The following is a 23,074-nucleotide window of genomic DNA, read 5'->3' as shown; positions in this document are numbered from 1 at the left end:
TTAAATCAAAAACACATATATTTATGTATTATCTAAAAAGATACTTCAGTACTCTGCGCAACTTTTGGGTAAATCTAAAATTATGTTAAAATAAAACCACTGCAGGGGCACCTGGGTGGCTCAGTCGGTTGAGCGTCCGACTTCGGCTCAGGTCATGATCTCACAGTTTGTGGGTTCGAGCCCCGCATCAGGCTCTGTGCTGACCGCTTGCTCAGAGCCTGGAGCCTGCTTCAGATTCTATGTGTCCTCTCTCTGCCCCTCCCCCGCTCACGCTTTGTCTCACTCTGTTTCTCAAAAATAAAAAATAAATGTAAAATAAATAAATAAATAAATAAATAAATAAAAATACAACCACTGCAGAAAAAGAACTGATCTGTTGAGGACTTTACTAAAAAAGCATATGAACTCCAGCAAGTGAAATCTTGATCAACACACGCATATGCAGGGCTACACTCTGAGTCCACGAAAGCAAACTGCAATCTATGATCTGGGTCAGCCTCTGCCTGCTAAAAACTACGGCCGCCCCCCTGTTCTACAGTCATGCTGTTACAGAATGAGGTAAAGTACATATGCCTCACCTTTTAACATGGAAGTGAGAGAAAATAAAACAAAACTTTTATGGTAGGACACAAGTGCTAGTTGAACAGAAAACAATTGAGAGTAAAACAACAATCCGAGACCACCCACTCTAAATGCCAGGGCAGTTCGGGCCACAGGGGCAGAGGACAAAGGACTGATAAGGTCAAGGTGGATGGGCGTCGCAGAGATGGCAGGCGTGAGCCTGACTTCCACGGCAGGGAAGTTAGAGGAAGAAAGAGCGGAAACATGGATCTTGTGTTTATTTGTTTATTTTTTTTTAATACGAAATTTATTGTCAAATTGGTTTCCATACAACACCCAGTGCTCCTCCCAAAAGGTACCCTCCTCAAAATTTAGAAGAGACGAAAGAATGCTCTTGGAGAAGAGCTGTGAGGGGTTAAGGGTGGCAACGTTTAGATGCTACATCCCCCGCCCCCAACACGCACACAACACATACTACACACGCCATAAGCAACACACACACCATACATATCACACACTCGCCCCACACAGTACACACACCACATACACACCACACACAACATGCACAACACACACACAACACACACTACACACAACACACACACCATACGTACACACACTCACCCCACACAACATACACAACACACATACACTACACACAACATACGTACCACACACTACACACAATCTACACAACACACACAACATACATATACCACACACCACACACACAGTATATACGACACTCACCCCACGCACAATATACACATACCACATACACAACACACAAGCCATCCACACCACACGCCCCACATGCAATACACACACCACACACACACCACACACACCACGCACAACACACACACAACATACCCCTCCACAATACACAACAAACACCAAACATAACACACATACAAGTACACACAATAGACACAACACACGCAACATACAACATGCACAACACATACACTCACATAAACCACACACCACACCACACACGCAATACACACACACACACAACATCAATCATATGCATAAAGTAATTCCTTGATCCAAAGTAAGTTATCTTGTGGACAAAATTACATTGGTTTGTAATATAACCTAATTTATTCGTATTTCTGTCATAAGCTATGTGTCTGCATCTGTCATGTTTCCACGTCCCCACCTCCTGCTGGGCTGTGTCTCCTGGCAAGAGAAGAAACCAGAAGGGAGACTGTTCCTAGGGTCAACTATTCCTCCTCTCTCAGCCCGGACCGGTCTCGGCCACACCTGCTGCTTCCACTGGCTGGCTGCTTCTTGACGTCCCCTGCTAGAAATTCTAAGATTCCAGATTCTGCCCCTTCTCCTAATTCAACTAGTTACCATTTCGCTTCCATTTTCCCACTTGTAAAAATGCTCGCGGGGCGCCTGGGTGGCGCAGTCGGTTAAGCGTCCGACTTCAGCCAGGTCACGATCTCGCGGTCCGTGAGTTCGAGCCCCGCGTCGGGCTCTGGGCTGATGGCTCAGAGCCTGGAGCCTGTTTCCCATTCTGTGTCTCCCTCTCTCTCTGCCCCTCCCCCGTTCATGCTCTGTCTCTCTCTGTCCCAAAAATAAATAAAAAAGTTGAAGAAAAAAAAAAATTAAAAAAAAAAAATGCTCCCAATTGATCCCTCACCTGACACAGTCCCTCCTCCTATCCTTTTTGTTTCCGTGTTTATTGTTTATGCCTTTGCGCTAAAGTGACTTTTCTGCCATTCTGTTGGATTTTGGGAAAGTGGGGATTGTTAATTACCTATGCCAACTCCTGTGCACCCAAATGCAAGTCTCTAAAATAAGTTCTAATTGTGGAAATGACAAAGGGGCCCAGGTAACAGTAATAAGAACCTTATTGCCTCTCATCTGAGATAAAATTTTGTTTTTATTCCAATGTCTAAGGTTTTCACAATAGATGCACACAAAAACATGGATGGGCACATCTCCCCCCCACCCCCACCCCAATGCCCTGCAGAGCTTCTGAGACCAACCAAGGAGAACCACATCTCAAATAAAATGATCTCAGATTCTTGGCAGTAGGAGTGCCCAGCATGATATATAGCCTGTTTAGGCAAAAATAATAATAATTTTCCACACAGATATAAATTGACTCTAAGCACGCATGACTTTGCATTTTAATCCCGCCACTACCGGGTGGAACCAACTTTTATTAAATAAACTTAAGCAATGGAAAGGAGAGTCAAGTTATTTAAAACTGAACTGAGTCCCTACTCATCCGAACAAATAAGAAAACCATAGACTTAAATTTCTGATAGCATCCGGTTTTCCACCAGCCTTCAGACATCATGCAGGTGTTATCTTTAAAGCAGTATTTCCCGCAGGTGAATCTTTAAAGCAATATTTTCTGCCATATGTCAGGCTCTCAAAGGGTGAGGCAAATGACTGTCAGTGTTCCAAAGCTGCTGGGGCCACCACTCTTACTGAGACACCTCATGCCTTCCTTCCCCCCATCCCTCACTCCCTCTGCGAACGCACACCCCACTCAGCGACACAGAAAGTGGAGGTGAGCCCACAGCATTGGTTTGGGGGTGGGGAGGGCAGAAACTTCAATTTTTTTTTTTAAAGATGATGGACTTGAACAAGGACTCTGGGCTCCTCCAACTCTAGCCCCAGAATGGAACTCTGCGAGGCATATATATTGTCGTTGGGTGAATAAATAGACAAGTAAAGGGAAAAGAGCTCAGTCACAAGCCTGTGAATATACTCTGAAATAGTACATAGCATTGAAAAAAAATGGGTTAAATCTAGATGCACTGACAGGCAAAGACTCTAAGACATACGGTTAAGTTAAAAAGTTAAACAAAATAATATATTTAATACATATGAGAAAAAGCCTAGAGGACTATGCATCAAATATAATAGATGTTACCTCTGGGAGACAGAATGACCAAGGGGACCGTGTTTCATCAATACTTCCTGAATATTTCCAACAAGAGCTCATTCATGTATAACTTGTGTAGATAAAAAATAAAGCAAATGTTGGGGCGCCTGGATAGTTCGGTCGGTTAAGCGTCTGACTCTCCATTTCAGTTCAGTCATGATCCTGGGGTTCATTTGAGCCCCGTGTTAAGCTCTGTGCTGACAGTGTGGAGCCTGCTTGGGATTGTCTCTCCCTCTCTGCCCTTCTCTCTCTCTCTGTTTCTCTCTCTCTCCCACTCAAAATAAATAAACCTTAAAATAAATTAAAGCAAATGTTTCCAATTGCCAACTGATGTTTTTATGTTTTATGTACTTGTGGTAAGTTTTCATATTTTTATTCATCTTTTCAATTTCCTGCTTGCTTTTCATATTTTTTTACTTTACCTTTTTAATATTAATTTTTAGTAATTCCCATTTGTTCTTGATAACATATTTTTACTGTAACAAGTAACATGTCTAATTTTTACATTTTGATCTCATGTAATAAACACATCCTTATTAACAAAAGTTGAACTTACTATTTTCAATCTGCATACTTTTTAATTAACTGTTAGATTTTTCCATGTAAGTATTTTACCTCTATATCAGTATTCATAATGACTTGATTCTATTCTTTTGCGTGCGTATATTAAAATCCTACAACCCCCTATTTTTAGATATGTATGTTATATTCCAATTTTAAAAATAACAATTTTAAGACGTATAAATTTGGGTTTGATTAGTTCACGTTTTTATTTTTATTTTTATTTTTTTTTTTAATTTTTATTTTTTTATTTTTTTTTTCAACGTTTATTTATTTTTGGGACAGAGAGAGACAGAGCATGAATGGGGGAGGCGCAGAGAGAGAGAGGGAGACACAGAATCGGAAACAGGCTCCAGGCTCTGAGCCATCAGCCCAGAGCCTGATGCGGGACTCGAACTCACGGACCGCGAGATCGTGACCTGGCTGAAGTCGGACGCTTAACCGACTGCGCCACCCAGGCGCCCTAGTTCACGTTTTTAAAAGAGCTGTAGTAGTGCCAGTTACTATCCAGAAAAATTGCGCTAATTTAAATTTGTAGTATACAGGAATTCATTTCCCCCTGCCAATACAAGGAATCATTTTAGTATTTAAAAAAAATCTTTGCTATACAATAAGAGAGAAATAGAATCACGTTGTTTTAAGTATCATTCTTTAACTATAAGTAAAAAACGTTAATGTTTGTCTTTAATTCTGTAGTGCAGTACCTGTTCATGGGTATTCATTTTACCTACTGGGTATTCATTTTTCTTATTGATTTATAAGCTCTCTTTATATACTAAGGTTATTAGGTCTTTGCAACATATATTGAAATATTTTTTACCAGCCCATTATACACATTGTCTCTAAACTTTTTTTTTGTCATAAGTGTGAAAAGAGACATGATTCATTTTCAGAAATACTAAATAAAAGCTGTGCTGTCCAGTTAACAGGTTTACAACCTACTGGAAATATGTACAAACCCCCCCCCCCCCCACCCACACACACACAATGGAGTCCCAAACCTTTAGACACTTCACTTCCTTGTTCTTCTTCCCCTCTCCATTTGGTGGGCTTATTTTCTCAGGCTTTGCAATGAGCATGTGCCATAGAATAAAGGGAGGAGGGAATGAAAGTCTCTGCATCACCTCGAGGAATGTACGCTCCTTCAGTCAGACTACTTTTTGCCTTCCATGGGCATAGGCGACATCTGGGCCAGGCTGTAACCTCTGCAGTGCTCAGCCAATGAGGAACCAGGGGAGGGACTTGCACGCTAGGAGATAAATTGTCTGCTGCTACTGCCCCCAGAGTGCCTGTCCGTCAGACACCTGCTCTTCCAAGAACATTAATGAAGGCACTCCACTGTGTTCGGAGTCTCCTTGTCCCTCCCTTGATTGGGTCAGTGGGCTTATTTCTCACACTAAGAAGCTTTAAGCTCGTGGAGTACCTGGGTGGCTCGGTTGGTTAAGCTTCCGACTTCAGCTCAGGTCATGATCTCTTGGTTCGTGGGTTGGAGCCCCATGTTGGGCTCTGTGCCGATAGCTCAGAGCCTGGAGCCTGCTTCGGATTTGGTGTCTCTCTCTCTCTGCCCCTCCCCCCACCTCAAAAATAGGTGAACACTAAAATAAATTAAAAAAAAAAAAGATGAAGCTTTAAGTTCTTACTTATTAAAATTAACATGTTCCCATATTGGTTTTTCCTTAGGGTCATGACTAAACAATCACCTAAAATACCCATGTAATAAAATATAAATTCTTAAAGCACGAGCATAGTTTTGATTTTTACCTTTAAATATTTAAAATATAAATTAAAAAAGAGGAAAATGTATACCAGGATGCATAAAACATAAAAACATGAATTTTAAACATAAATTAAAAACTTTAATTCTCCTAGAATCATACATAATTTATATGCATACAGGTAAGATGTGAGATTTATTTATTCCCCATATGGTTAGTTAATTATCCTGGTATTAATAAATAGCAATGCTCTATCTACTGTTTTATAGTGCTACTTTCATTATATACTAATTTTTTACATAAACAAGTTCATATCTGAGTGTTCATTCACTCATTCTTTCCCGTATTCATTCAACTAATCTTTATTGAGCAAATACGATATTCTAGGCTCTGTTTTAGGCACAAGTGATACATCACTGCATGAAATGGATGAGATCCCTGCCTTTTCTGGCTTCTGTTCAAGTAATAGACACAGGCCATGAACAAATTGTGATAAGTAGGAAGAAGAGGAACAATGCCAGATAATGCAGTAGAGCAACCGCGTGGAGAAGAAGACAGGACAGCTTTCTCAGCAAAAGTGGTCAGAGCAGGCCTGTGTGAAGAATGATAATTGAGCAGACACCTGAAAGATGCAAAAGGAACATGAATAATGCAAGGGGTGCCCACATGTAGTACAGAAAAGAACCTGTGAAAGTCTGGGGGTAGAACACAGCAAATGCAAAGGTACTGGGGCAGGAATAGGCTTGGTATTTGGGTAGGGGGAGCAAAAAGGCCAAAGCAGCTGGACAGAAATAAGTGAGCAGAAGTTCAGAGATTTAGATGGGGGTCTGTGCAGGCCACGGAATGAAGATTTGTAGCTAGGGAGGGTGGTCGGATTTCCACTGCTTGTGGAGCAGTGTGTGGAGGACTGAAACAGGCCAGTGAGGAGTCATCCAAGAGAGAGGGAGGCGGCCGTTCCCAGGAGGATCGGAAGGGATCAGACTCAAGGCGTGTAGCCACGTTCAAGCTTACAGGGCTTGGTGATTCACCGGCCACAAGAGAAGAGAGATGGTAACTGAGGTGGTAAAAACTGGTGATGCGCAAAGTTCCAGGTAGGAACGGTAGGAACAGCCAGAGCCTTGTTTTAAATATGTTTGTTTTAAATAAGAAATTCTTTCTACCTGTCAAGTGGTGGCATTAAGTGGGCGTAGGAGCTCCCTCAGGAGGAAAGTTCCAGCTGGAAATACAAGTTTGGGAGGGTCATTAGCATTCATTCGGTCTGCATGGAGGGCCTCCAGGGGAGAAAGGGTAAATGAGAAGTTAGCTCAGAGGGTGGGGAAGGGAAGGGAAAGGCAGAGGACAGGCCAGTGCCGGAGGCCCGGGTGCGGTGCCCTGAGGTCCAGAAGGGAGAGTGTTTTAGGAAGGAGGGGAGGTCAGCTCTTTCAAAGCTGCTGCAGAAGGGTTCGAGTCAGTGGCAGCACAGAGAAGGTGTTGCTGTGGAGGAGTTCTCAGTTGAAGAGAATAGGGGTAAAGACACCAGAAATAGTGAAAACAGGCATCTGCAGAAGTGCCTGGAGAAGTACATCCCTAGAGTCAGGAGCTTTGTTTGTCTTTAATGGGGGTTAATTCATCATGTTTGTACACTGATGAACTAACCCGGGAGAAAGAAGAAATTAACCAAGTGGATGACAGGGGATGAGGGAGGAATGAGAGAATGGGATCTGGGCCCATCTGGGGCTGAGCTCTGTGCAGGGCAAGGACACGTCTTCCTTTTCTATTCTACCCCATTCACCTGTGGCTCTCACGTTGGCCTAAACCCACTTAGTTCTAGAATTCGATGGAACATCTGAATGTCTGATAGAGCAGGGGACATCTTGCTAATGTTATTTTTAGTCCTTATTTTATTAAAAAAAATTTTTTTGTTGTTTATTTATTTTGAGTGAGAGAGAGAAAGCATGAGTTTCCCAGCACGTTGCCCAGGGGAGGGGCAGTGGGAGAGGAAGAGAATCCCAAGCAGACTCCACACAGTCAGCGCAGAGCCCAACGTAGGGCTCAAACTCATGAGCCGTGAGGTCATGACCTGAGCTGAACCAAGAGTTAGACACTTAACTGACTGAGCCACCCAGGTGCCCCTTTAGTCCTTATTTTAAAAACTAACACATACAGGGGCGCCTGGGTGGCTCAGTCGGTTGAGCATCCAACTTCAGCTCATGCATGTCACGTTCTCACAGTTCGTGAGGTAGAACCCTGTGTGGGGCTCTGTGCTGACAGCTTGGAGCCTGGAGCCTGCTTACAATTCTCTGTCTCCCTCTCTCTCTGCCCTTCCCCTGATGGCACTCTGTTACTGTCACTCTCAAAAATAAAAACATTTTGAAAATTTTTAAAAAACACTTTAAAAACAAACACATGTATTTCCAGCTGACCTCAGTTTTATTTTTATTTGTATCAAGTTCATTTCATCTGAAGTGATCATACATTCATATGGTTCAAACTACAAACGTTACAAGAGGCATACCAATGACAAAAAGTCTCCCTTTTGCCAAAGGCCCACAACGTCACCATCTCTCAAATGTTATTTCAGAAATATGTTATATACATACACAAACACATTTACATTTCTTCTTTCTTTTTTCCCTTTTTTATACAATCAGTGACATAGAGCTCCGCCTGTTGGCTTTTTTTTTTTTTTCACTGAAAATATATCAGAGATTATTTAATACCAGTAACTAAGGAACATTCTCATTCTTAAACAAAGGGAAAAGCCTCTATGAAGAAAGACCCCATAAGAGAAACACAAGACTGTAAGTAATGGCAAGACTAAACAAAAACACAAATAAATGAATCATACAGAAATGAAGATCACTTGAAAGGCAAACAAGGGACAAGAGATAGTAAAAACGTAGAGAAACAGAGATAGGAAGGAGAAAAGTGAACAAAGAATGGAAATTAAAAGTTTAGAAGGATCAGAGAGAAGATAAGAGATGAAAAACTACAACAGAAAACAACATCTGAGCGGCTAGACTCTCCCTATTCATAATGACAATAATAACAGCAACCGTAAAATGAGAGATATATTTCAATACATAATAAAAAAAAATTTCCAACGTAAAAGAATGCACAATTCCAAATGAGAAAAGCATCCACTATGTCTGAGAAACTGATGAGAATCTTCAAGGAACATACACATCCTAGTGAGGTGACCCGGCCTTAAGGATGAAGTCAGATTCCTTGGGCGGCGGGTTGGTAAAACGATCAGTGTGGCTTTTGATTTCTTTCCAGCAATGGTCAACCCCAGAAAACAATGTGGAAGTAACTCTGAGATTAAAAATAGAGGAACAACAAAAACAGCCCAGGACACAAGGATTTTATCTCCAACCAAGCTGTCTTTCAAAGACATAAGCGACAGGCATTTTTGAAGTACACAGACGCAGAGACCATGAGTCCCACGAGACGTTCTGAGGAACTCTCAGAGGATGAACTTCAGTCCACCCAAAGCATTGCCGCAAGGCTGGCTCTGTAGGCGGCCGCGGTGATAAAGGGTGAGGACAGGAATGTGCATGCCTTGCACACGGATGGGGAGGTCACAGGACCACAGGCCAGGCGGGATCAGAAGTGGAAGGAGAGGGAATCCCTGGACGATCACTGGGAGTCTGCATAAGCAGACCATACTGCTCAAATGTAAATACTGAAAAATACATAATGATTGCCACAATCAGATTATAGAAAAAAAAGAGGGAGGGGGAAGATTCTAATGTCATCTATGCCACTTAAAAAATGAAGGAGTAAAAGTATAGGTAACGTTATATTTATAAAAGTAGCCAATAAAATGGGACTATATACCTTAAATACAAAGACTCTGTATACAAAAAGCAAAGAAAACAAATCACATAGTGAAAGACTTTTAAAAAATACACTAGAAACTGGAGTACAACATAAAGTAAAGGGACAGAGATAATACCAAACGTATCTGTTAATCATTAAATGAAAATAGGATTAAATCACTTATTAAAAGAGAAAGATCTTCATATTTTATCACAAAGCAAAATCCAATTCTATGCTGTGCACAAAAGGCACACCCCATAAAAGTGGTTCAGTTCAGGTAAAGAGATAAGCAAAGTACAACGAAGCAAATCCAGAAAAAACAACAACAACAACAACAACAAAAAAAAAACACAAAAAAACCCCTGAGCTCTTGATATGTAACACAGAGTAGAATCTTGCCCCCAAACCATTAGAAATAACATGAAGGACATTAAATACCCAGCAGCAATATTCACAGGGAGAGATTTTAATTCACCTGTAAGCAGATAACAGATTCAGGAGACAACAATAGCCATCAATAAACAAAAGACACAGTAGTGTCAATAAACTGGGAGGAAGTATTTTCAGTCAGTCTGGGATGAAGGAAGGACCGAGCTTTCTGATATGAAAGAGTTCCTAGAAATTGAGGGAAGAAACAAAAACTTGACTCACACACATACACACACACACACACACACAGGATATAGACTGCTCACAGACTGCTCATCATATGCGAACAACCCTTACACATACAAAAGAACGCTCACCCTCACCCATGAGAACAAGAACTATTAAAATTATACCGAGATGTACATTTTCCCACCAAACAGCAAACAGATTCCCGACTTTTGCGATATGCCATGCGGGAAAGGGATTGTCTTGCAGAGCTGGTGGGATGATCCCAATGTCCCAGGCCGAGGAGGTCACTTTGGCAAATCCAAAGGGATTTCTGTGCTGTCCCTAAAGTATAATCAGGAGGCCCCCACAGTTCAGGGCTGTGGCAAGAACTACCTTGGCGTGCAAGAAAAACAGGAAGGCTATGTCGTTAGTGTTAGGAGATTTAGGAAATAAAAATACAGGTCATCCTGTTAAATCTGAATTTCAGATAAACAACGTATTTTTTTTTAGTATAGTAAAACCCTGGGTTGCAAGCCTAATTCATTCCAGAAGCATGCTTGTAATACAAAGCATTTGTATATCAAAGCAGATTTCCCTATAAGAAATAATGGAACACTCAGATGATTCATTCCACAACCCAAAAATATTCATGTAAAAATGATTACAATACTAGGGCTGGTGGCTTAGTCCATTAAGTGTCCGAGTTCGGCTCAGGTCATGATCTCACAGTTCCTGAGTTCGAGGCCCACTTCAGGCTCTGTGCTGACAGCTTGGAGCCTGGAGCCTGCTACAGGTTCTGTGTCTCCCTCTCTCTGTGCCCCTCTCCCACTCGCGCTCTCTCTCTCTCTGTCTCAAAACTAAATAAACATTAAAAAAAATTTTTTAAATGATTACAATGCTGCAATATACAATAATAAAGAGAATACAAAATATAAAGAAAAATAAACAAATTAAGCGGCACTTCCCTTTGAAAACCCTTACGGCTGGTGCGAGGGAGACAAGAGAGAGGAGGGTTATTGTGTAGAGAGGCTTTCACTATCACTAATGGAATCACGGCTGTTGATTGGCCCATGGAATCTTTTTCTGCATGGGGGCCATTGTATATGCTATGGTACGGTATTCACAAACCATTGTCATGTACTGTATTTAATGTAAGTAGCAATAAGGCAGCAGAGGAAAGGGCAGCCTGACCTAGAACAGAGCAAAGCATTCCTACGCTCATTCTTGCACGGAAAAGCAAAGGACTGTCCCTAGGTGCTCTGAAGTGACCAAAAATACACCAGTGCCAGGTGTGGACACCTTCGAACGTCCTGAAAAATCACTGATTTCTGCCAAACGCTGTGGCCTGAGACCGAGCATGAGAGACGATCACCCACAATCCCAGAGAGAGAGAGAGAGAGAGAGAGAGAGAGAGAGAGAGAGAGAACCCACTGGCTCAGTTGTGATCATGTGACTTTCGACGTCACGTACGACTCCTATTGCAAGACATCCCTCATTTATCAAGTTAAAATGTATTAGAAATGTTTGCTCGTCTTGTGGAACCCTCGCAGAACAAGTTACTCGCGATCCCAGGTCTTACTGTATTTGTGACATCCTCCCAGTTTGTCCGGTTGGAGGTCTGTCTGTGCCAATATGCTTCATGTAGCACTTCGGTGAGTCAGGCCTCCCCCCCAGCCCTGACCGCTTTCTAGTTTGATAACCACACCAACTCCGCTTCAAGGGCTCACAGCCTTAGACCTCTAGCAGAAAGAGGCCTCCACGGTGAGGGGTGGGCCTGAGCAGACCCCTCAAAGGGAGTCTAAGGAGATTCTGTGGCTACGGTTGCTGCATGAAGAGCAAAGGAGGCCAAGAAGCGGCCTCCAGCACTCGCAGTACCCGGCAGCTTTGTCTGCTAGTAATCACAATAGGAAAGAAGTGGGTAGAAGGACTGAGATCAGATCAGATGTGTTTTCTGCCTCTTTCTGCCCTGGACGGCTCTAGGCGGCGGAACAACAGCCTCCTCCCAGAGGAACGTCTGAGGAATTCAAACCACGACCTCTAAGGTTTCGATGGTGAAGCTGCAGGAAGAAGCAGAAAATTGCAGCTCTGCGAAGGGGTGGCGGCCTCTGGGGCCCTTCCTTGCGGAGTTGAGGACGAAGGAACGCGAGCGCCAGGTAGGGGCGGTGTCTTGGCGCCACTCAGGCAGAAACTGTGCTGAACGTCCTCAGCTAAAATGCAGGGCCAATTTCATTGCACGTTGTGTGAAACGTGGGTTACTCGTAAAGGGTACTGCGACAATTTGTACGAGATACCTGCCCACTCCTCAGACCCTGGTCAAGAGGGGGAGAATCGTCTCCTCACCTTACATTTGGGCCGCCCTGGGTGACTTGTAACCAACAGCATGTGGCATTTGGTGTGCAGCACAGCTCATGAAGGCAGGAGAGAAAAGGCTGGCTGGCTTCGCCCTTCATTCTTGGGTCGCTCCCATTGGGGCACCGAGCTTGCATGAGGCCGCCATGTTGTGAGGAAGCCTGGGCCACACGAAGAGGCCACATGTAGGTGATACAGCCGACAGCGTCCAGGCAGCCACCAGCACCCACATTTTTTTCCCTACTACTAACAATTTTTAGAGGGGAGTGAAGAAGGAAAACTCATTCCCGGTCTCTTTGATCTTCGCTAGAGGCCAGATAAAGCCAAAATGCTGTATTTGTTTTGGGAAGATCATGAAATAAAACGTGGCGTTGAATTTTAACTTCCTGCAGCTCAGACTCTTTGGGGGAACAATAGAAACAAACCCGAAGATTTGTCTTTTTTAACTGTCACAACGTCGTCGGATGATAAACACTTGATCCAGTTCTCAAGTAAATATCTAGGCAATTAACTACACGTGGACAAGACTCTTCCTGTGGAGAAGATTTTGTCGGGCTTGGAAAATACAGCTTTGCTTCGAAAAGTATTTGAGGAGAAAAGCAAACCAGGGGCTTCTCTGCTCTAACATACAATATAGCTGATTTACTTTCATGATGTAAACGCCATTATTTTTTTTCGGATTCTCTCAAGCAAAATGAACAGCAAAGTAGGACAAGGGCTGGAGAAGGTCTAAAGTGTTCTCAGCATGGGGTGCCTGGGTGGCTCAGTCAGGTGAGCGTCCAACTTCAGCTCGGGTCTTGATCTCGCGGTCCGTGAGTTCGAGCCCCGCCTCGGGCTCTGTGCTAACAGCTCAGAGCCTGGAGCCTGTTTCAGATTCTGTGTCTCCCTCTCTCACTGACCGTCCCCCATTCATGCTCTGTCTCTCTCTGTCTCAAAAATAAATAAACTTTAAAAAAAAATTTTTTTAAGTGTTCTCAGCAGCCACCAAACCTTCCCGACGACCATCCATTCAGAAACATGGAACACCGAGGTGTTGTATTGTTTCTACTAGTTTCTAGTAGAAATGACCTCAAGCTTGGAAGCTTAACCAATGGAGCCACCAAGGTGCCCTGAACAATATTTTCTTCAATTAAAAAAAATTTTTTTTGAGATATTCAACGTGCCCTAAGAGTTAACATTTTACTCCCAGCCTATTGCTAGTTAACCAGTTTCTTTTGGGGTAGTTTAAAAATGGCCTACTCTTGTCCCTTCTCTCTTGTTTCCATCTAAAGTTGTGAAATTAAATGTAAACTCAGCTGTTTTACTGAAGGGCCTTTATAGTGTCACGGGCGGGGGGCGGTTAGCATTTATTGGCAGATTATTATGCCCCAAGGACCGTGCTAAGTGCCCCTCACACTTCACTGTGCTTCTGAGTCATCTAGAGATTTGGTTTAAATGCAAACTCCAGCTCAAGTGGTCTGGGCTGGGGCCTGACTTTAGCACTTTTCATGAGGTGATGCCCAGGCTGCTTGTGTGGGGCCACACTTGTTCCAGTTAATGTCCACTTACAGATAAGTACTCTGAGACTGAGGGGTGACAGAGCTCTTGTACCAGCTTTGCAGCCAGTCAGTATTTGAATCCCAGTTCTTCAGACGACAAAAGAGGTAGCAAAGGGATGTCCCACGGTTAATTATCTTGCCATCCCCACAACCACAGCCCTCTGTTTAGATCTCTGTTTAGGACACTGCTGTGAGGGGAACTGTGTTTCCCAAAGACGTGCTCAAGTCCTGACCCCTGGTACCCACGAATGTGACCTTATTTGGAAATAGGGTCCTGGGGCACCTGCGTGGCTCAGTTGGTTAAGCGTCCGGGTCTTGGTTTTGGCTCGTGTCATGATGTCATCGTAGTTCGTGAGTTCGAGCCCCACGTGGGCACCTGGGTGGCTCCATTGGTTAAGATTTCCAACTCTTAATCTCAGCCCAGGTCATGATTTCATGGGTTCGTGAACCCTGTGTCACGCTCTGTGCTAACAGCGTGTAGCCTACTTGAGATTCTCTCTCCCTCTCTCTCTGTCCCTCCCCCGCTCACACTCATTTTCTCTCTCTCTGAAAAATAAACATAAAAAGTATATTGTTCACATTAAATGGGAGAAAGAAATCCACAGAGGGGAGAGAGTGCAGATACATTTCTAAGATTGTGTTATCTGAAACAAACAGTGAATTTGGAGATTACTGGTATGCAATTCTTGTGAGAATTTAAAAAATTATTTAAATGTGTAAACAAACAAACAAAAAAAACCCAAAAGCTTGGAAGTCATGTCTCTCTCCCTCAGAACAATGACTTTTCTTACATTTACCAGAGAAACGAGGTCACGGGATAAACCACTACCCCGAAAACTAGAGGGACAGGTGAAGACAGAGACCGCAAAACAGCTGACCTGAACCAGAAGCCGCTGAAGCCAGAACAGGCAGGGACATGCCCGTGCCTCAGAAACTGCTGGAAGCTGAGGATGGATTAACCTGAGAGTTAAGAACTCCTGAAGGCCCAGCGTAAGTAAGGATCCCCCACATTTTCACAGAGTTCTACCTTCGGGACCCCCAATAGGTTCTTACGGTGAAGATAGGAGAAAAATCCCTTCCTGTCCGGCTGGGGGTGGGAGCTGGGGAGAGCAGCCATTTTGAAATGCGTCACAACAAACACCTACGCAGCAACAGAAAAAACTTCCCTAGAGCCCTCCAGGGGAAAGGAATGTTAGCCAACTCCAGCCCCCTCTAGCCTTCCTGCCTTACCTCAGGGGAAGGAAAATAAGCTGAGAAACTCTTATGAAGGTCATGGCCCAGGGGTAGGACTCACTAAAACACTAAGGACCTAATTACAGGATTATACAATGATTCCCCTCCCACTCCCTTACCACCAAATCAATAGGCTCCTTGTATAATAAGGGGGTTACAGCTAAAAGAACTGCAAGACTTTACCCAGGAAGGAGCTCCTAGGGAAACCCAAAGAAAATGGAGAGACAAAAACCAGGACACTCAAGTAAACTGAAGTCTCTGATACCTGAGCACAGTAAACACAGCCTGACTCTCAGCCACATAAAAATAACCTTCACACCAAAGGCCGATCTACTCAATTCCTATCACCCAATACAACACATCTAACTTTATTTATTTTTATTATTTTTTTAAATATTTATTTTTGAGAGAGAGAAAGAGCACAAGCTAGGAAGAAGCAGAGAGAGAGGGAGACACAGAATCCGAAGCAGGCTCCAGACTCTGAACTGTCAGCACAGGGCCTGATGCAGAGCTCGAACTCACAAACTGCAAGATCATGACCTGAGCCAAAGTTGGACACTTAACCAACTGAGGCACCCAGGTGCCCCATATCTACATTTTAACAAAATATTACAAGTCCTGCCAAAAGGCAAGAAAAGCCCAAAATCTGAAGAGACAAGGCAAGTATCAGAACCAGAATCAGATATGGCAGAGATGTTGGAATTATCATATTGAGAATTTAAAATGATCACAATAAAGATGCTAAACATTCTGATAAAAAAAAAAAGTAGATAACATTCAAGAACAGATGAGTAATGGAAGCAGAGAGATGGAACTTGAAAAACTCAAAAGTAACCTGAAAAATCAAAACAAGTGCAACAAATGGAAAATGCTTTTTAAAAAATATTTTCTTTTATTTTTTGAGAGAGAGACACAAAGCACAAGCAAGAGAGGGACAGAGGGAGACAGAGACAGGCTCCAGGCTCCGAGCTGTCAGCACAGAGCCCGACACGGGGCTTAAACCCACAAGCTGTGAGATCATGACCTGAGTGGAAGTCAGATGCTTAACCAACTGAGCCACCCAGGTACCCTAAAAATGTTTCTAATAGGCTCAGAAGTAGACTAGGTACAGGTGAAGAAGAATCAGTGAGCTTGAAGATCTATCAATAGAAACTTCCCAGTGAAATGAAAGAGAAAAAAGAATGAAAAAAAATTGAACAGAATATTTAATAACTGTGGGACAATTACAACAGATGTAACATAAGTTAATGGGAATTCCAGAAGGAGAAGCATGAGAGGGAAAGCAGAAAAAATATTTGAAATAACATTGACTTAGAATTTTCCAATATTACTGAAAGATATTAAACCATGGATTCTAGAAGCTCAAAAAAATACCAAGTCTGATAAATACCAAAAAATCTACAAGTAGGCACATTGTATTCACATTGCAGAAAACCAAAGACTGAGACAAAATTTTGAAAGAAGAGAGAGGAAAAAAAAAAAGATACCTTACATATAGGACAAGTATTACATCAGATTTCTCATCAGTAACCATGTAAGCAAGAGAGTGGAAAGAAATATTCAGAATTTTGAAAGGAAAAAAACAAAACAAAACAAAAACACCAACCCAGAATTTTGTACCCAGCAAAATTATCCTTCCAAGTTACATAAAGGAAAAATAAAGACTTTCTCAGATAAAACCTGAGGGCAGTTGTCACTGGTAGACTCCACACTGAAAGAAATGGGAAAAGTTCTTCCAAAGAGAAGGATAAAAAGGATAAAGGGATCAGAAACTCAGATCTATGTAAAGAAAGAGTCAGAGAAGGAATAAATGAAGACTCTGAGGTTGTCCTCAGAAGCTCTTCCTGCCAACAGTGTTGAATTTAAACTGAACCCCATGCTCCTGGAAAACAGCAAAGAATAAGAGATATCCCACCCGTACTTTGACTTCTGGAAGATGACACTGCAAAGAACCCCTCCTCCACTTATGACTTAGGTAAGACTCACAGGAACTCCCTTTCGATTACCCAGGATGACTCCAGACACAGACCCTCCAAATTCCCATTCTTTGCCTCATAAATGAGCTGAATTATTTTGTCCCCACTGATCAACGGGAACAAAATGCTTGTTTATCAAACTTTGGTTGAGCTTCTCTCCTGCCCCCAGGTGCCTGAACATTGGCCCACCCTCAGCCTGAGCCCATTGACAACCCCTCCTGAGAACTAGGCTGACCTCAGAGGAAAACATTCCCTGATGTACTATCCTATCATGCTCCCCCTTTCATTCACTCCCCCACACCTGGATCTTTCTCACCTTGTTTACCCCTCTTTATCAAAGACAACCCCTGTTTGCCTAATTCTGGAGACACTTGCAGATGTTATGGTCATGACAGTGTCCCCATTTCCATAGTCTCCATCCCCCTATTGCAACAGCTTCATCCCCCTCATGCTACACCCTACCCCTTGTGATAATCGTTTTGAATAAAGTCTCTCTTAAGTCCAGACTTGTTTCTAATTTGACATGAAATTTGGCTTCTGCTTTGCACTGGCTCCACATCAGAGCCTGCCAAGCTCACTCTCCCATCCCTAAGAGATCAGCTCTAGTCCCGTCCAGTCTGAGCAAGTTTCTGGAAGAGGCTCCCTTTGCTCTTCTGTGCTTACAACACCAAGAGCTTTGGCTGTCTTGCTCTTCAAGCATTTGAACCAAAAGACACAGATCTCTGCATCTGTTGCTGTGCTCTATCTGTATGTACTCTAACAGTCTGAAGGGTTTTTTTTTTTTTTTCTTTCTTTCTGAGTAAAAAATTCCTTACCTGTTTCTTAGGCAAACATTGGATTTTCTTTTTTTCACAGAAGTGCGCTTAAAATTTTACAATTAACCTTGCCTAGCATAGGGCCTCCTGGCAATACTTTGAGGTGGAGAATGAGAGTAACATTTGCTAGGGAAAAAAAAAAAAAAAAGGCTGTATGTGTTGTAGAGAACTGAACATGTTTAATTAAATCAAAAAATAGTTTTTGGAAGTGAGTGTTGCTGATTTTATTATCAGGGCTGTGATGAAATCGGCTTGCTCTACATTCAAATTATGGAATATCCTGTAATTTTGGATGTCTCAAGCAGTTTTAAAAGAGGCCATGTTTTAAGGTTGCCAGGAAAACCAGACAATGCATATCCCATGTTTATTTAGTCATTCAGATTATGTTTTGTTAAATGCCTCCCATATGACAGGTAGTATGGCCACAACGAGAAAACAGCAGCAAACAAATCAGACATGGTTCCCTCCTGAGCAGCTCACTAAATCACTTTTTATATTACAAATCTGACAAGTTCTGTCAAGGAGAACTAACCCGCCAAGGGGTAAGGAGTTGAGTCGGGCAGGGAGGGATGAGTATGGCTGGGGTGTCAGATAGCTCCAGGCAAAGAAAACCACTTTGTTGTTAAGTGAGCTATGGAGAGATTCGCACCTGGTGCCCAAGGGCTCCACCTATACGGTAAGCATAGGTATGAATCTATGAGCAACCAGCACAGTATTTGGCGTGAACTAAATACTCGATATTTACGGCGTGAATAAATGATCGTCATCAGCATATTACAGGATACACCTCAAATTTTAAAAGCTGCCAAAAAAAATTGAGGATTACTCATTTAAGAATTAGGGAACCTGGGTAGTTTAGTCGGTTAAGCGTCTGACTTTGGCTCAGGTCGTTATCTCACTGTTTGTGGGTTCGAGCCCTGCGTTGGGCTCTATGCTGACAGCTCAAAGCCAGAAGCCTGCTTCGGATTCTATGTCTCCCTCCCTCTCTATCCCTTCCCTCCTTTCTCTCTCTCTCCCTCTTCTCTCTCTCTGTCTCAAAAATAAACATTAAACAAAATAAAAATAAAAGAATTAGGAGGAGAGATATATTCAGGCATCTCCTTGGTATTTTTTGTTTAAACTAGGAGATTGTGCTTCAGAATGATCTGTTTTTGAAGGATCTGTTATTTACATTTGGCTATTGTAATTATTCCAAGATGAACTGAGGAAACATTTTGGGAGAAGGGAATGGAGAAGGTGGGCATCTGGAAATTTAAACAGAATGCGAAAGCAAAACACATAAAACCAAAATCACACTCAAAGTAAAAACCACTCAAATCTTCGTCATTCGGATTCCAGTGCAGGAGAGAATCAATAAATAAATAAGTATATAAGAAAACAAAGTAAGTTCTGGGAGCTTGAAATACTGCGACTTTGATAATTATACTATAAAGTGAGGGGTGAAATATATGTGTCCCTCATTTCTTTGCTGCACCCTCAGAGAAAATCCCTAGTGATTTGGGGCAGGGAGGGAGGTCTTTGATGCACTTTTGTTTCCAGGGATTTTTTTTTTTTTTGCTCCCCCAGGGGCAGCAAAAAGACATGGCTTGAGTGGGATATATATCATCTTCCTTTAAAAGTTCCAGAAGTTACCTTTAAGCCAACCCCAGAATACATGTCATCTAAACAAAATAGATAATGTGCTTTGCAAGCAACCAGCCTAAATTCCCAGATTACTCCTCCAATTCCAGACCCTTCTATGTAATTTGTAGCTATCATTCACACAGAGAAATATAAGCACACAACTGTGTTTGGGGGGGAAAAAATGAGATGGCAACCTGCACATTCTTCTACAACTTTCCTTTTCACCCACCAGCCATAAGTATACCGAGAACACATTTGCAAGTCAGTCCACATAAATCTGTGTTGTGCTACGCTTGTGGATGTACCACAGACTTTTCAACCTTTAATGTTTGATTGTTGTCAATTGTCTGACATCCAAACAATGCCCCAGTGAGTATTCTTATACATCATCATATCATATATACTGTGCTGTTGTATCTGTAAGACAAATTCTTGGAAGTGAGATTGCCAGTTTACGGGATGTAAAAACTTAAAATGCTGATAGGCAAGGCCAAATCAACCCTTTGCCGTAACACTTTGTTAGTAATTTTTAAAATAATTGTTAATCTAAAAGGAAAACACACACACAAATGATTATTATTTAAATATGCATTTCCTAGTTTATTAGTGAGATTTAGATTCTTTTTTCCGTTTTTTTTTTTTTTTTCAATCAGTTGTATTTCCTTTGTGAATTGCAGATGTATATTCTTTGCTCATTTTTCTATTGGGTTGTCTTTCTCTTATTGATGATTAGAAACCCCCTTTTTTTAGAAACTCTTTCTATAGTAGAGTTATTAATGCCTTGCATGCTAAATATTGCAAATATTTTCTCCCAAAGTTTTGTCTTTTATTTACATAGACAAATATATTAACCTGCTCCTTTGTACCAGTGCTTCTCAAACTGTGGTTGGTGGAACACCTACAAGAGAATCACATGGAGTCCTAGTTAAAAACGGGGGTTCTGGGGCCCAAGCACTGTACGAGAATTTCTGGCATGACACAGGATTTTGTGTGTCTTATCAAATCTTCAAGTGGTATAACCACTGGCTCAGGGTCTCTTATTTTTATGTCTTACATGATTATAAATAAAGCATTTGCTTTTGAATATAGATTTCAATCCATCTTAAATTTACTTTTGTTCCTGTTATGATGCCACAAATTTTTTAATTAACTGTCTCTATTTTTTTTATTTTTCATTTATTTATTTTTTGAGAGAGAGAGAGCGCGCACAGAAGCAGAGTAGGGGTAGAAAGAGAGAGACACAGAATCCAAAGCGAGCTCCAGGCTCTGAGCTGTCAGTACAAAACCTGAGGCGGGCCTTGAACTCACAAACTGTGAGATCGTGACCTAAGCCAAAGTCAGATGTTTAACTGACTGAGCCACCCAGGTGCCCCAACTGTATCTTATTTTTAAGTGTCTCTACTTTCATCATAGGAACAGCATTTAATAAACCATTCTTTTTCCACTAAAACATTGTCTTTATCATTTACTGTAGAGTTTCTCACATTCCTGTAGTTTTTGAAAGAAACATCTTACATTTTTTTCTAAAATATTATGTATTTATAAAGAATTCACAACATGTAGAAAAACACTTAGGAGAAGTTTTTAAAAATCCAACCTGTAGTACGTTGACTAGTGTCCCCCAAAATTCATGTCCACCCCAGACATGGGGTCTTACTTGGAAATAGGGTCTTTGTAGTTATAATTAAGATGAGGTCGTACTGGATTAGGATGGGTCCAAACTCAATCATTGGTGCCCTTGTAAGAAGACAGACACACAGTCAATACCATGTGAAGACAGCAACAATGATTGGAAGCCAACGCACGCCACGTTTTGCCAGTAACCCCTGGAAGTTGAGAAGCACAGAACAGATTCTCCTCCAGAGATCTCAAAAGAACCAAGCTTGCCAAATACCTTGATTTTGGACTTTTGGACCCCAGCACTGTAAATGAATAAGTGTCTTTTGTTTCATGCCATGACTTTGTGGTGCTCTACAAAACCAATGTATCAATGAATCAGAAATAACTATCTTTGGGGCACCTGGGTGGCTCACTCGGTTGGGCGTCCAACTTCACCTCAGGTCATGATCTCGCGGTTTGTGAGTTCGAGCCCGGCGTCAGGCTCTGTGCTGACAGAGCCTGGAGCCTGCTTCGGATTCTGTGTCTCCTTCTCTCTCTACCCCTCCCCCACTTGTGCTCTGTCTCTCCATCAAAAATAAATAAATGTAAAAAAACAATTAAAAAAAAAGAAATAACTATCTTTAGCATTAGATGGGCATCATCTCAGGTGTGTGTGTGTGTGTGTGTGTGTGTACAGACTAGATTGACAGGAATATCTACATTATAACAGGGGTAATTCTATACAATCTAGATTATTAAGTGTTTTTACTCGAATGTATCTCAAGAAAAATAACTCTTCCCTTCTATTCTGATTATTTTCCTATTGCTGTGCCAATACCTTGGCGTTCCGTTTATTTTAATCTTTTATAGGGCAAATGCTTACTACTCTTTTTTTAAAGGGCTTCCTGATAACTCACAACTAGGTGATCTTCTGTATAAAATTTGAAATTATTTAGTTAGTTCTAACACATTCCCAAGAGTACTTGGGACTCTGACGGGAATTGCGCTAATTTTGTAATTTAACTTGGAAAGAATTGGCATGCTTTTGAGACTGACTTGTCATCCAAAGATAGGGCATATCTTGTTCGTTTACTCAGGTCTTGTTTCTGCCTTTCAGCAAAGGTTGAGGGATTTCAGCAGGAGGATCTTGTAACTTGTTAATGTTTATTCTTAAGTACTTTTTGTTGTTGTTGCCACCGTGGGTCTTACCCGTGATGTGCAAGGGCTTCGCACCACACACACACACACACACACACCTGCTCTGCCACCTGCTAGCTGTGCCGTCTGGGCAGCTAAGGTCTTTACCTGATGGACCTCAGCGTCCCCACCCCCAAAATGAGAATGGACCACCAGTTCACAAAACGCAAAGCACACGGAGCCCCGTATCAAGCACTGGCTTCCACGCATCAAAGCCCACGTCATCGCCCGTAAGCCTCACAACCACTTGGTGAAGTGTGGGTACATTCACTGTACAAACGAGGAAGCTAAGCTCAGAGAAGCAAGGCATCTGCTCAGAGTCACTCTGATACAATGTAGGGCTGCCTGACAAAACCAGCTCCTAGAAAATAATGCAATCAGTGGTTTCTGCTGAGGCACGACTTCATGCTCACCAAAACGCGACAGGTTCATTCTTATGGCATTGGCCTCTTACCGGAAAGCAGAAGGGCACTAAAGCGAGCTGGGGGACGACGGCTCCCGAGAGCGTCGGGCCGGCGCGGGGCAGGCGGAAGGAGCCGAGTGAGCTCGGAAGCGCTCGCTACGCCTTCGGCAACAATCGTCAGGGGGCGGGGCT

The sequence above is a fragment of the Leopardus geoffroyi genome, chromosome A1 (assembly GCF_018350155.1).
Source record: "Leopardus geoffroyi isolate Oge1 chromosome A1, O.geoffroyi_Oge1_pat1.0, whole genome shotgun sequence".
NCBI lineage: Eukaryota > Metazoa > Chordata > Mammalia > Carnivora > Felidae > Leopardus > Leopardus geoffroyi.
Note: the sequence above shows the minus strand (reverse complement) of the source record.